At 38.9% G+C, this 14175-nt stretch overlaps 1 protein-coding gene across 1 annotated transcript in view; it reads left to right on the plus strand.

Annotated features, from left to right (window-relative positions):
- LOC144010354 (steroid hormone receptor ERR2-like) overlaps positions 1 to 14175 on the plus strand; it is a 91805-nt gene that overhangs the window by 5307 nt on the left and 72323 nt on the right. The window lies entirely within an intron of this gene.

Below are 14175 nucleotides of genomic sequence, written 5' to 3' on the forward strand. Positions count from 1 at the left end.
ATATGAAAATCCACCTTTTGATCTGTCTAAAGGGCGGCCATTTTGTCAATTTAGCGACTGAATATGGCATCACACTGGCTTGCGAATGTCACATGACCAAACCCAGAAAGCAGGTGAGCCGTGATTGGTTGTTGCGTCGTTTTCAGTCCACAGCGAGTGACACAATGGCCGCCCTCGTGAGATGAATTAAAATGTGAATTTGCCCGATTCATCAGAATAACTTGTTTAGACGAGTGGGGCCGCATAGAACATATTTTATTTTAAAGAGATTTAAGCTGCAGTTATATTAAATGAAAGAATGTCATCACAATACATTGATGCTATTTGCTAGCCTGTCTATGGCATTTCCTATTACGTTAGCATTAAGCTAACAGACTTAAAGGGTAAAGTTTTTTCCATTTTGGTTTATTTTTAGTCAATTTAGTATTAAAAAGCCAAAAATAAGATTTTATTATTTTTTTTAACAGAAAGATGAGCAACACAGGAGGTTTTTAAATGTCCATACTATTAGCATGTGTATTTTGGCCAGTCTGCTGAACCAGCAGCTCATCCGTGCATCCTGCCATGAAACTTTACTCGACCGTTTGCTCCACAACGTCGCACTCTTAACAAACGGCAGTTTCCCCGTCGTTGGCCTGTTGGTGAAATGAGGCATTTATGAGTCCGGCGGGGGCGCCAGCTTACCCTTGAAGGCTTTCCACTATACGCGCTCTTTGCGTTTGATTGTTCCGATGTGGAAACAAAAACAGCTCATTTCCCCTCCGTTCGGCGTTTGCGATGGTGTCGCATGACGCGTGACATTTTCCTGCTGTACAAAGTATACAAGCGCTAATTGGAGCGCCGGGCTTTTCATAGGCGAATCCTGTAGCGTTAACGTAAACAAGCGCCCAATGACTGGACGCTTTCACGCAAGAACGGACCATTTCCGAGACGTGTTTGCACCCCTGCTGTGCTACATGACGCGTTGTGAGTCTGACGGGTGCTGCGGCAGACTTTTTCTCTCCATCATGAACATTAACATGCAGTACAATAGTAGTAAGTGTGAATGTATTCCTCCTAAAATACAGTAGCACAGTGTTGCTTTGAGGTACAAGTGACAAAGCCTCGTTTGGAACATTTAAAATTAGAAATTTAATTTTGGCTAAAGTAAATAATAAAAACAAACAGCTAAAAGTTGTCTGTTTATACGTTGAATAAAATGAAACATTTACTTCAAGCAACCACATAGCTTTACCTTAAAATAGTCCACTTAGCTTTATGCTAGCAAACAATTGTGAGAATAGCGTATGCTACAGCGCTTTAAGCGTTAGCTTCTAAATCGTGAATGTAGTAAAACGCCTTCTCAAATGTCAACTATCAATCAAATATTACTGCTTTGACTAGAAAATAAATGTAAAGTGGCTGACTAGCTTAACGGAAGATGCATTTTTTTGGGTGTAGGCATCTTTCATGTCGCACATGCGCCGGCTAACCGCTGATGCTAATGCTAACAAAGGAGCTATAGTTCTTCTTTAGTTGGGGGTGGGAAACTCCAAAGTGATTTTTTTTTAAATTTTATTTTATTGTTTTTAGCTAACAAAAAGCTAACACCACATCTCAGCAATTGAGCGCTACAACATGCTCACGTCATGTTTCCAGCAGTTGTTTTAAAACGTAAATTGGCAATATATATATATTTTTTTTAAGTGCGACAGTAAGAGAAAGTCACCCGTGCGTGTTTGTGTAAGGTCGCAAGTGTGGGACTCGAGTGGGGTGTGATGTGCCCAGCGGCAGGCGTGTTCAAAGGTGTGCCTGTTTTAAAACAAACTTTTGTGTTTGTGTACACGGAACTCGCTGCACTGCAGTAAAATTGGATGCTAGCTGAGATTATGTTGGCTAATGTAGCCGGTACAGAAACGCAGACGCCGTCTCGCTCACAAACTAGTTGGTAGATATTTTTGGGAAAGGTCATATATTTCCAAGACAACAAATTTCATTCTGTATATTTATGAAGGCTACAAACCGAAATCTGTTCCTGGTTCTCCAAATCCAAAATAGCAGCGCACTTAGTTTTGCCAGCAGCGCAAAGGTTGAATGGAACAAGAACGGAATGACGGTCACATGTCACATGGCGTGAGACCGTTGATGGCGTGTTGACCTTGGGTGGATGAAGCACTAAAATAGGCCCGACATAACGTTTGCCAAACCATAGCACTTATCTGATCGATACGCCTCGTGGACGCGTTTTGGGAAGCAAACAAGCGAAGCCTTCCACGTGACATCGTCATCGGAATTGAAAACGAAAGAGATCACGTTGACGTTGAAAAAAAAAAAAGGCCGGTATATGACTTTTTCAGTTTGTCAACTTTTGTCAAAATATATCAATTTTTTTTTATTTGATTTATTTATTTGATTTGTTTTCCTTTACAATTGTGACATTTATTTTTTGAAAATGCAACTTTTCTTCTTGAAAATAAATTCTTAAATGACTCCTTTTTAGAAAACATACTTTTTTTTTTTTTTTTTTTTTGTCCTGGAAAATTCACTTTTCTTTTCTGAAATTACAAGGTGTGTTTTGGAACACGTTCCTTTAAAATATTAAAATAATAATAATAATAATAATCAATAATAGTGAAAATGCTAGATTATATTTGAGAAAAAATATATAAGTATATTTTTTCTCATTCCTGTCAGATTGACTTCTTAAAAATATTCAATGTTAAGAAGGGTGACTTTATTATAAAAAAAAAAATGCAACTTTTCCACTCAGATTTAGCAATTAAAAATGTACAACTCCTTTTTACAAAAAGCAGAATTCACGTTGTTTTTTTTTGTTTGTTTTTTTTCTCTCAATAAATGAGCCCATATAACTTACAAGTCTCTCAAAACATGTTGACACATAAAATGACCACAACTGAGTGAAAATATTTCATGTTTTGGTGGATCTTACTTTATCACCTCTTTGATATTTTCTGCCTCATAACCCCGCCACAGCATCACCCTGTTTTTCCTTCTGAGCTAGAACTTCCTTTTTGAAAATCGGCGAATACCATCATTCCATCGGCGTCGATTGACGACCCGATGACCTCTCCCTGCGAGTCAACGGAGCGTCAGACGTCTTTTGTTTACATTCGACCCCCGACGTAAGGCTGCACGTATTTATTCCGATCCCGCCCAGCAATTAACCTTTTGTCGTGACCCTTTTGTTTCTTCTTCCACTCCGAGCGTCAGTCAGCACATCTTACAAAGTGATGCAACAGATTCCGTTTTTGCTGAAATATTCTTGGGGGTTTCCCGCGGCGTCGCGAAAACAACTTTGACGAGTCACGTGGGGATCTGTGGGCGCTCTAATCACAACTTGGACAAAAAAAAAATGCTAACCGCCGATTAGCGTGGGGGGAAGGAAATGGATTACTGGGCCTTCACACACATGTTATACATTTCTGCCACTCTTTAGAGTGCCTCGTTGTTGGCTATGAGTGCTTGCACGTGCAAAGAAAGAAGATCAAGGAAGGGGGGAGGATTATTTTTATTTTTTAATTTTGACGTGACATCCTGCAACTGAATTTGGGCTTCATGCTGGAATGGCTGCTGTAGAGTGCCTCGTTGTCCGCCATGAGTGTGCACATGTCGCATACTGTAGAGACAGACAAAGACAGAATCTCGAGGGGGGAATTATTGTTGTTTTTTAAGTCTGACGTGACATCCTGCAGATGGTCTGCGGCTTCATGCTGCTATAGAGTGCCTCATTGTCCGCCATCAGTGTGCGTAAGTCACATACAGTAGAGACAGACAAAGACAGAAGCTCAAGGAGGGGGGGAATTATTTTTGTTTTTTTAAGTCTGACGTGACATCCTGCAGATGGTCTGGGCCGTCGTGATGCGAAGGCTGCTGTAGAGTGCCTCATTGTCCGCCATGAGTGTGCGCATGTCATATACAGTAGAGACAGACACAAGAGTGAGAAAGGGAGTCGGGAATTTTGAAATAGTCTGACGTGACAGCCAGCAGGTGGACTTGGGCCTCGCACTGGCGTGGCTGCTTTAGAGTGCCTCGTTGTCAGCCTTAAGTGCATTCTTCAAGATCTTTTATATTTTTCTCAATGGCAATTTAAACTTTTACATTTGTCGCTGATGAAATTGAGGCTTGCTGGGCCCTGGCGGAGGTCAGCACTCGACTCAAGTGGGCATTTTTACAATCGGCGTGTGTCGATTTTTTCGAAAAGAATCCTTTTGAGGTGGCGAGCGGTCTCGTAGCGCCGCGCTTCCGAGATGAACTCACCCTGGAAATCCTTTCAGCCGTCTGATTTCCTTTTTTTCCTCACGCCGCCGTGACGTCAAAATGCGCTGCTGCTTCCAAAGCTAATATTGTCAAATGGGATTTGCACGGAAATTAAGCTTTCTTGTAATATTTCAGCGTGGCGTCCGTTTCCCAGTTTGCTCCAAAGTGATCTGACAGACCGTCCTTTACGGGAATCCATACAGTTGATTCTATACATTATAAATGCATCACGCGTTGGCTTGTGGTGATTTTGTGGTCACGCAGCTGGCATTGCTCAGTTTTTATCGTTAATATGGTTTATAAATCCTAGGACTTGAACAACAAATACTGTCAACATGTTAGTCTACTTTTAGTAGTAATAGTCAACATTTGCATCAGACCTAAAACAATTGTGAAAGTCTATAGTTGCCCGACCAGTATAACGTAGCTCAGTTAGCACCGATTCACACCAATATAGCAATAAATGGCTACTACATGCTAAATGCTAATGCTAATGCTAAAGGCTGCTAAATGCTACAGCTAGCAACCAACCGTTTTGTCGTGTTTTTCTGTCGTTACCTTGAGCCCATGTTCAAGCACGAGTTTATTTTGTCTTCACTCGAATATAGCGAAAATGTGTCCATGTCAAGGTTACTTTAGATACCTAAAACTAACGAAAAAATCTAAAACTAACATTCTAAAAACTATTTTAATGAAATAAAATAAAAACAAAAACGTTTTTTAACAAAACGAAAACTAACTGAAACTACACTACACTAAACTTAAAAAAACAACAACAAAAAAAACTATAATATAGCAAAAATGTCCTTCGTTTTAGTCTTTGGCAATTAATTTAACAGACGAGCCTTTGGGGATTTTAAGTCGATTTATTTCGATATGAACTGGAAAAAGGACGTTTGAAAATGTGTCACACAGAAGTGACGTCATCTAGCAGCAATAAATAGAAAAGTATCTTCAGATGATGTCGCTCCCATGGTGTTTTTTTTTTAATATTGTTCACAAGTAAAACCAATTTTTTTCAAAAAAAAAAAAAAAAAAACCTAATACTGAAACTAAACTAAAATGTAGCATTTATTAAAATAACTAAAACTAATAAAAACTATTCTCAAAAGGAAATCAAAACTAACTAAAATGGAAAAATTCCAAAACTAATAGCCCAGGTCCACGTTGACCAAAAATATTTTCGTTTAAGTTTCATGAATGAGTTTAACACAGCGTTGTTGCTAACGTTAGCTCGGGCGTCCGCGCCTTGAGGCGATTGTTTGCTTTTGAAGTCTTTGTTGCACAATTTTTGGACACAAACGGGCTCGTCTCCACGCTTCCAAGGGGTAATAAAAACAAAACAAAAACAAAAACTCGGGCTTCACTTTCTCTCATGGTGTCGTTAAAGGTCCCGAAAATGTTTGTGGACGAGCGTTTGAAGTCCCCTCGTGTGTTCAAATGTGCTGAGCTCGCCGATGTGTTGACAAAGTGCTCTCAGTTTGACAATTGCCAAAGTGATCACAACTTCTTTGATGTTGGCCCTTTTTTTTTTGACATCTTTAAAAAAACGAATGGCTAGGATTTGCATGTTATCTTTTGCCATCAAAAGCGGGAAAGATTTTTTGGCTTTTTTTTTTTTTTTGGGTTGTTGTGATTGCCGCCACTTGCGGCCCCCGGCATCTCCCGTCATGCACAAAATGGTGGCTGAAATTTTGGTGTGGTGCCGCCTCATTCCTTTCTCCGCCAGCTGTCCCAAGTGTTGACTGCTAATCCTTGAACGATTGTCTCCTTCCCGCACTTGGCGTGCCGGCACATTCCGAGCCGGTCCCTGCTTTGTCAGGTGACGGGCGTGTTTGTGAACCGAGCCGTGTAACCTGCGTCCTTTTTGGGTTTTCGAGAACTCTGTCCTCACGGAAATTTAATGGGATGTTCTGAGAAATTAGGAGTTTCTGAACCCCTAAAATTTCAATAATAATTTTGTGTAAAAACACAATAGCGGAAACAATGGAATGCCTAACGATAGAAATGTTAGCTTAAAATAAAATATAGCCACACTTGCTACACACTTTATCACATCTTTTAATTCATAATAAAGGGCTTATCTTAGCAACCAATGCTAACTAGCATGGACACACTCCTAACATCCATTTCTTAACCCCCTAAAAGTGCAATAATAATATTGTGTAAAAACACAATAGCAGAAACAATGGAATGCCAAACAATAGAAATGTTAGCTTAAAGTAAAATATAGCCACATGTGCTACACTTTTATCACATCTTTTAATTAATAATAAAGGCCGTTAGCTTAGCAACCAGTGCCAACTAGCATGGACACACTCCTAACATCCATTTCTTAACCCCTAAAAATGCAATATTATTATTATTAATAATAATAATAATAATAATATTGTATAAAAACACAATGAGGGAAACAATGGAATGCCTAACGATAGAAATGTTAGCTTAAAGTAAAGTATAGCCACACGTGCTACACTTTTATCACATCTTTTAATTAATAATAAAGGCCGTTAGCTTAGCAACCAGTGCCAACTAGCATGGACACACTCCTAACATCCATTTCTTAACCCCTAAAAATGCAATATTATTATTATTAATAATAATAATAATAATAATATTGTATAAAAACACAATGAGGGAAACAATGGAATGCCTAACGATAGAAATGTTAGCTTAAAGTAAAGTATAGCCACACGTGCTACACTTTTATCACATCTTTTAATTAATAATAAAGGCCGTTAGCTTAGCAACCAGTGCCAACTAGCATGGACACACTCCTAACATCCATTTCTTAACCCCTAAAAATGCAATATTATTATTATTAATAATAATAATAATAATAATATTGTATAAAAACACAATGAGGGAAACAATGGAATGCCTAACGATAGAAATGTTAGCTTAAAGTAAAGTATAGCCACACGTGCTACACTTTTATCACATCTTTTAATTAATAATAAAGGCCGTTAGCTTAGCAACCAGTGCCAACTAGCATGGACACACTCCTAACATCCATTTCTTAACCCCTAAAAATGCAATATTAATAATAATAATAATAATAATAATATTGTATAAAAACACAATGAGGGAAACAATGGAATGCCTAACGATAGAAATGTTAGCTTAAAGTAAAGTATAGCCACACGTGTTACACTTTTATCACATCTTTTAATTAATAATAAAGGCCGTTAGCTTAGCAACCAGTGCCAACTAGCATGGACACACTCCTAACATCCATTTCTTAACCTCTAAAAATGCAATAATAATAATATTGTATAAAAACACAATGACGGAAGCAATGGAATGCCTAACGATAGAAATGTTAGCTTAAAGTAAAATATACCCACATGTGCTACACTTTTATCACATCTTTTAATTAATAATAAAGGGTGCTAGCTTAGCAACCAATGCTAACTAGCATGGACACGCTCCTAACATCAAGTCCGCTGTAAACCGAAGACCACTGTAGGCTCCGCTATCGCCACGGGAACATCTGGGCCCTAATGGAGAGAACAGGACGGACCCTCGCGTCCAATCTACTGAATGTCAAATCTGTCGACTACTTCTTATTACCCGTGCAGCCCCTGTTAGGCAGTTAGCTATGTTGCCCCAAGTGAGCAAATTATCCTTTTACATCCACTTTGTGGTGTACGGAAAAGCGGAAAGACGCTGCGGTGGCTTAGAATGTCAAAAGAAGGGCTATGAAAACGATGTACGGTTGGTATAGAAGATTTTAGCTTTTTTGTTTTATGACATTGATGATTCCTGTAAAGCCCTTTTCTTGTATTTGCTTATACATTTTTTTGCGGTCTACCGTGTATTATCAGCGATTTTTGAGCAGCTCCTCCGTTTTCAACTCCAGCTTTGTTGTCGTCGAGTTGAGAAAAGACAGACGAAGCAATGAATTCTCCAGGGTGCTTTTGCGGGGGTTGTAACCTTGCGACTTTTTTTTTTTTTTGCGCGCTAACGTCGTATCTTTAACGACTGGATGTTTAGCAAATTTAACAACGTGGGAAGATCAGCTTTCCTCGTTGGCCGGTTTTATGGACTGTACTGGCAACGAGCAGATACGATAAAAGGTTAGGACGGCTCAACTTTTGTTGAACGATAGCAAAATTTACAGATTAGCTTAACTGTTTAGCCTGAACTGTTGATTCCTGTACTAGTCCTTATAAAAGAGAGTCTTACAGTTATTAAATTTTTTAGTTCCCTTTTAAATTCAGCATTGAGATGCAGGCGCTAAGAGCAGCTCGCCGGCTTTATGCTAGCGATAGCCTCTTGTCTTCATTTGTTGTTTGTCTACAGGATGACAAGAGAAGTACATTCGGTTCTGTGAGCAGACAGTAGGTCCTGTTTTCCTCTCGTCTTCTCACTTATTAGCCAATTTTTCACAAGCCACCTTTTCGTTGTCTCAAATGTTTATGCTAACTTTTATCTGGCAGATTAACTGCTTGATGCTAATCTCTTTTTGTTGTTGTTATTGCTGCATTTTGAGGGCGTTTTCTCAAAATTGTCAAAATGTTGATGAACTGTGGACCTTTAAAAAAAAAAAAAAAAAAAAAAAAAAAATTGAATGACCTGTATCAAGAATTTTGTCCGTCTGATTGAGATTTTATCACGACTACAGGCTGTTGTGCTTGACAACGATTGTAGTTTTTGTGATGGTAATCTGAGGAACTGGTTGGCCGCGCTTGCATTCAGACGTGGACTCCCCAGGCAGCGTATTAATCACTTTTTTTTTTTTTTATGATCTCCTCATTTCCATAGGATGGGGCTGTGTAAGCCAAAGTGGTGGCGCGATTCCAGTGCGTTGTAAATGTGTTGCGGAGCCACACATCTGTTGATATACTTTGACCGCGACGCTGATGGCTTTGCCATGTGAAGCTAACCGACAACATACCTGAACACGCTCCAGATTCGCTGCGCTTTTTTTTTTTTTTTTGCGGGTTTCCAAAAAAAGAAGCTATTGTCAGAGGATCTGTCATGATCGAATGTTAACTCATTCACTGCCATTGACGGAAAAAGACGTCAATGTCAATGTTTTTGCTGGACTGGCAGTGAATGTGTTAAAAGACGATTCTTGATTGTGTCTTGTTAGCATCAACGTCAGCGTTAGCTGTAGAACTGTGCAACCTTGTGGAATTTGGGATATTTTTGTGGCAAACATCTTAGATTTTTTTTTTTTTTTTTTGACACTGAATTTGTTATTCTTTTACATTCGAAAATATAGTTAGAAAATGTGACCCGTGAGAAATTATTTCCATTATTTCCTCTAGTGTAAAAAAAAAAGCAAAACGGTCTTCATGACTTTGGAAGAAAGAAAGTAAGGAAACAAATGTTCTTCCCCAGCCAAGCAGGACTTTGGCAAAAAAAAAAAAAAAAAAAAAAAAAAAAAAGTGCTCATTTCCCATCAGGTCTGGCAGCCACTTGCAGTCTGACGCCGCAATCTCGGCGAGGGACGCGCTCCAAGTTGCATTTGGACGGCGGTGATTGATCAGTGCTGTGAGAGTCCAACATTATGCAAGAAGGCGCTTTTCTTGTCTTTGATTTTTTTTTTTTTTTGACTTGAACAAATTGTTTGTCCAAGGAGCGCCGCTTGCTTTTTTTTTTTTTTTTTTTACGGGGCTCCAAGTTTGCATTGCAACATTGGTGAAAGTTGCGCCTCAGGTCGACTGTTTGTCTCGAACGAATCGCTGAAACGCTTCTACCCGAGTACTGACTAGAACTAGATTCAGGGACCACAGAGAGTTTGAGCTCCACTGCTTCGTCTCCAAAGTCTCCAAAGTGCTTCCGCCCGAGCACTAACTAGAATTAGATTGAGATATTTCTTGAGTACTGGCTTCACTGCATTAGATTTTCCGAAATGCTTCGACAAAAGTAGTGACTAGAACCGGGAGAAGAGATTTTGGTTCTCCCAGTTCAAGCTACACTGAATTTGCTTCTTATAGACTGCTGCCTGAGCATGGACTAAAACTAAATCTACATTTCCTTGACTACATGCGCCAAAATGCTGCAGCTTAAGTACCGAATAGTCAAGTACAAGTAGTCATATTTCTTCAGTGTCTATTTCTCTAGCTTATAGTTGCATTAGGCTCTTTACATGCTCACAAAAACACTGCTGCCTAAGTACTGACTAGAATTCAGAGAAGAAATCACATTACACCAGGACTTGCAACATTGCATTCTTCCAAATTGCTTGACTAGAACTTACACGACATTTCCATTTCCCCAGTTCTGACTTTATCACATTAGCCTCACCAAAATGCTGCTGCCCGAGTACTGACTAGAACTAGGAGACGAGATCAAAATTCTCTGTCGCTCTCTGGAAAGATCTGAATTGAATTGAGAATCAACAGCTTGAAAAGCACCTTGAATCACTCGTCCGGTGCCACAGAACTTCAACTGGATGTTTTTGTTGCCCGCTTGCGCGCTCCAAAGTCAAAACGCTTGCATGTTGTTTTGATGACGGGCGCGGCCCCCGTGCAGCAGATTGCAACATTTCCAGTGAAAACGGGATAACAGATGTTCACGCGGGCCCCTCTGGGAGACGGGCAATTAGTCGTCCGGCCAAAGGGGAAACGGTTGACTCAAATTAGGTAAACACGTAATTTTGAAAGAATAAGAATTGCGAAAAAAAACAACTTGGCGCTACACAAATCGCTTCCCAACAGAAACGGGAACGAATCTGTGGAAATCCCCCGGAAAAGTTGCCGGCAGCGAGCTTTGGCTGGAGTACCTTACCAGATTGTCGTCAATATGCGCTGTCACGTCTTTTAACTGTACTCTCCAGTGTAATACCATGTTATGCCACAATTGTACCTGGCAGCACCGAGCTCTACTTTATAAAGTAACATCGCCACCTAATGGCCTGGCATGTAAATGACAACATTTCTAGTTGTTTTTGCATGTCCACACTTGTACTACCTCGTCCATCATCGGAATGTGTAAAAATATCTGTTGGCCCCGCCTCCTTTTGACTCAGCCAATCAGCTTCTTTTCTCAGCATAAACAAACAATCATTGTATAGAAGTCTTGCTTGTACACGGCAACGGCAATTCGCACGCACGCACGCGTGTAGGTCAAAGAGCAGCCGGTGGAGCGGCGCCAGCCGAAGCCTTCGTGCAGATTCATGGGCAGCCGTAAAGCAAACGTGTTTCTCATTGACTCTGCGGACGGCGCGCTGCGCGGGTGTGTGCGTGTTTCTTCTGGTAATGTGGAAACGCACGATTTTGTTGCTAACTTTTTTTGTGTAATTTATACACTGTGAAGTTGCAAAACAGCAAGCTTAACTTTTTATTTGATGTCTCGTCTGCTGTACTTAATTTGTGCCTTTTGGAATAAGCATTGTGGGAAAAGGACTCCAAAATATTGCCAGGCATATTTTCAGTTATATAGTTGCATTTCACTTTAGAAAATATGTAGAAAAATGTGAAAATTCACATTAAAAAAAAAAAAAGTTTAATTCGAAAATTCACTTTAAACAAAATTTTGACTTGAAAGTTCACAGTTCTACAATTTTTCCATTCATAAAATTGTATGGCCTGTATTAAAAAAAAAAAAAATGCTTGAATTTTCAAATGTTAATTTGTCTTGAAAAATTAATATTCAAAAATAGTTTTATCTTGTAATTTCATGTTAAAAAAAATCCCAAGACTTGAAAGTTTCCATTCAAAAGGATTCGTCTTCAAATTGATTTATTTATTTTATTTATTTATTTTTTTTTAGTTTTTTTTTTTTTTTATAGTTTTCATTGAAAAGGATTTGGCTTGAAATTACGTATTTTTTGTTTTTGTTTTTTAAATTACTTTTTTTTTTTTTTTTTATTACTTTTTTTTTTTTTTTTTTACTTTTTGTGACTCAATGTCACATTGATGATTTGCGTCAAAAAGTCAGGATCAAACATTTTCTTAAAATTTCTTATTAAAAAAATTTATTTGAATTTTCACATTGACAAACTGTTAGCCCACATTAAAAAATCTCTGCCTTAAACTTTAATTTTCCCCAATGGCATAACTAAAATGCATGTGAAAAGCTTTAAAACATATTTTTTTGACTTTGGGCTGTTTTATTTTTTCCTTCTTTAGCGTCGCGCCGAGTAATCACATTGCCGACGCCCGTTTTTGTTCGTTTTAAGCCAAGCGGAAAAGTCCCCGAGTGCAATTTCTGCCGTGTTAAGTGACAAACTGCACACTTTGCTTGCCTCAGCGAATCCCGTTTGGCAACATTTCACACGTTCAAATGCGCTAGTTGGCAAACAATCGCCTTGAAAAATGAGAACGTTCCACTTTTGGCTTTTGCGAGTGTTTGACGATGGATGTGGCGGCACATTTGGTCAAATAAATTCCATCTTCAACTCGATGTTGTTAGCTGGCTGATAAATAAACTGTAAAGAGATCAAAAGTTTTTCTGCTTTTTTTGGGGGGGGGGGGTTTGTTTTGGTCCAATTCTGTCCACGAGTTTGTGAAACGGCTTCCAAACGTTAAGTCGTCGTCGTGTTCTGACGTGTCGAGTGACGTTCCTGACGGCTGCTGGCTGCTGGTCGCGAGCGACCGCGAAACGCTGACGTTGCACGTCCGAGAGCGGTTGTGATGGTTAGCCGGCGTCCAGGTTGTCTTCACAAAGGCCGCTTGTGTTTGTTTTCACGTCTTTTTAAAAAAGGCCAGGAAGAAGCTTCGACTTTCACAATGTGGCCAGACGGGTAGCGCCATAATAAACATAAGGAAAAAAAATGGCCCTCATACGACAGCCGTCATCCAGTCCAAAAAGAATCCAAATCCGACCAAAATGACGTCCCTGCTAACCTAAAATAAATAATCTTTTAGCCAGCTAGCAGACTAGCATCGCTACAATAACTAGATTCAATTTATTTATGTATTTACATTATTCTTTTTTTTTTTTTGTCTTTCAAATCCTTACTTTTTTATGATTTGAATTTTCACGGTCAAAAAATTGAAATGTGTTTTTGGGGTAAAAAAATAACCAAAAATGTTCCGTGAAAATTTTTGGACTCTAAATTTGTTGGGCAACGATTTGAAATTATTTCATGTTCAGAATTTCTGCCTTGAAATTTCATCTTCCAAATTTTGGTATACAGTGTTCCCTCGCTATAATGTGTTTTTTTTTTTTTTTTTTTTTTTTTTTTTTTTTTTTTTTTTTTTTTTTAAAGTGCAATTCTGCATGTATTTTATTTTTTTTTACAGTAATATACCTATTATACAAGCACACATTGAGTTCCTCCACATTTTTAAACATAGAAAGGGCCAAAACATGCCTTGTGAAAATTAAACTGCACTAAATAAACTAGCCACCACAGGGTGCTAGAACTGCACAATTTATTTTATTTTTATTTTTTTTAAGCAGATGTGCTGATTTTAATATCGTGACATGACAGCGACAATATTGTGGCAGTTTTGATATCGCGATATCACGATATTGCCATTGTTACATCCCTAGTAAATACGCTCAAATTTCATCTGTAAAGTTTGCTGACGTAAAATGACAAAACTTCTGAGGTGCCTGCAGTGTTGCGACTTGAGCGGATTTCGTTGTCGTTTTGGCTTTTGCTGAGCCATCTTTTTTTTTTTTTTTTTTTTTTTTGTGTCATTTCGACTAAATGAAAACTCGTCTGCTTCCCCCTCCTGACTAATGGCTTTTTTTTTCCCGCACATTTTGTACCGCAATTTATCTCTTATTATCGCCACGCTGTCTTCGTTCACAGCCACAAACTCAAACACGCCACAATCTATTATTGGACTGAAAACACACAAACGCGCTCCGGCAGCCATTTTGAGGCGTCAGACCTCCCATTCATTTGTTTATCTATGAGCTTGATATGTTTACATATTTGCCCGCCCCCTTTGGCCCCGCCCTCTCTTCCAGTAATGCTATAGTTGACTCGTGCGTGCGTGTGTAACGTGT

This window comes from Festucalex cinctus, chromosome 21 (genome assembly GCF_051991245.1).
Source record: "Festucalex cinctus isolate MCC-2025b chromosome 21, RoL_Fcin_1.0, whole genome shotgun sequence".
Classification (NCBI taxonomy): Eukaryota; Metazoa; Chordata; class Actinopteri; order Syngnathiformes; family Syngnathidae; genus Festucalex; species Festucalex cinctus.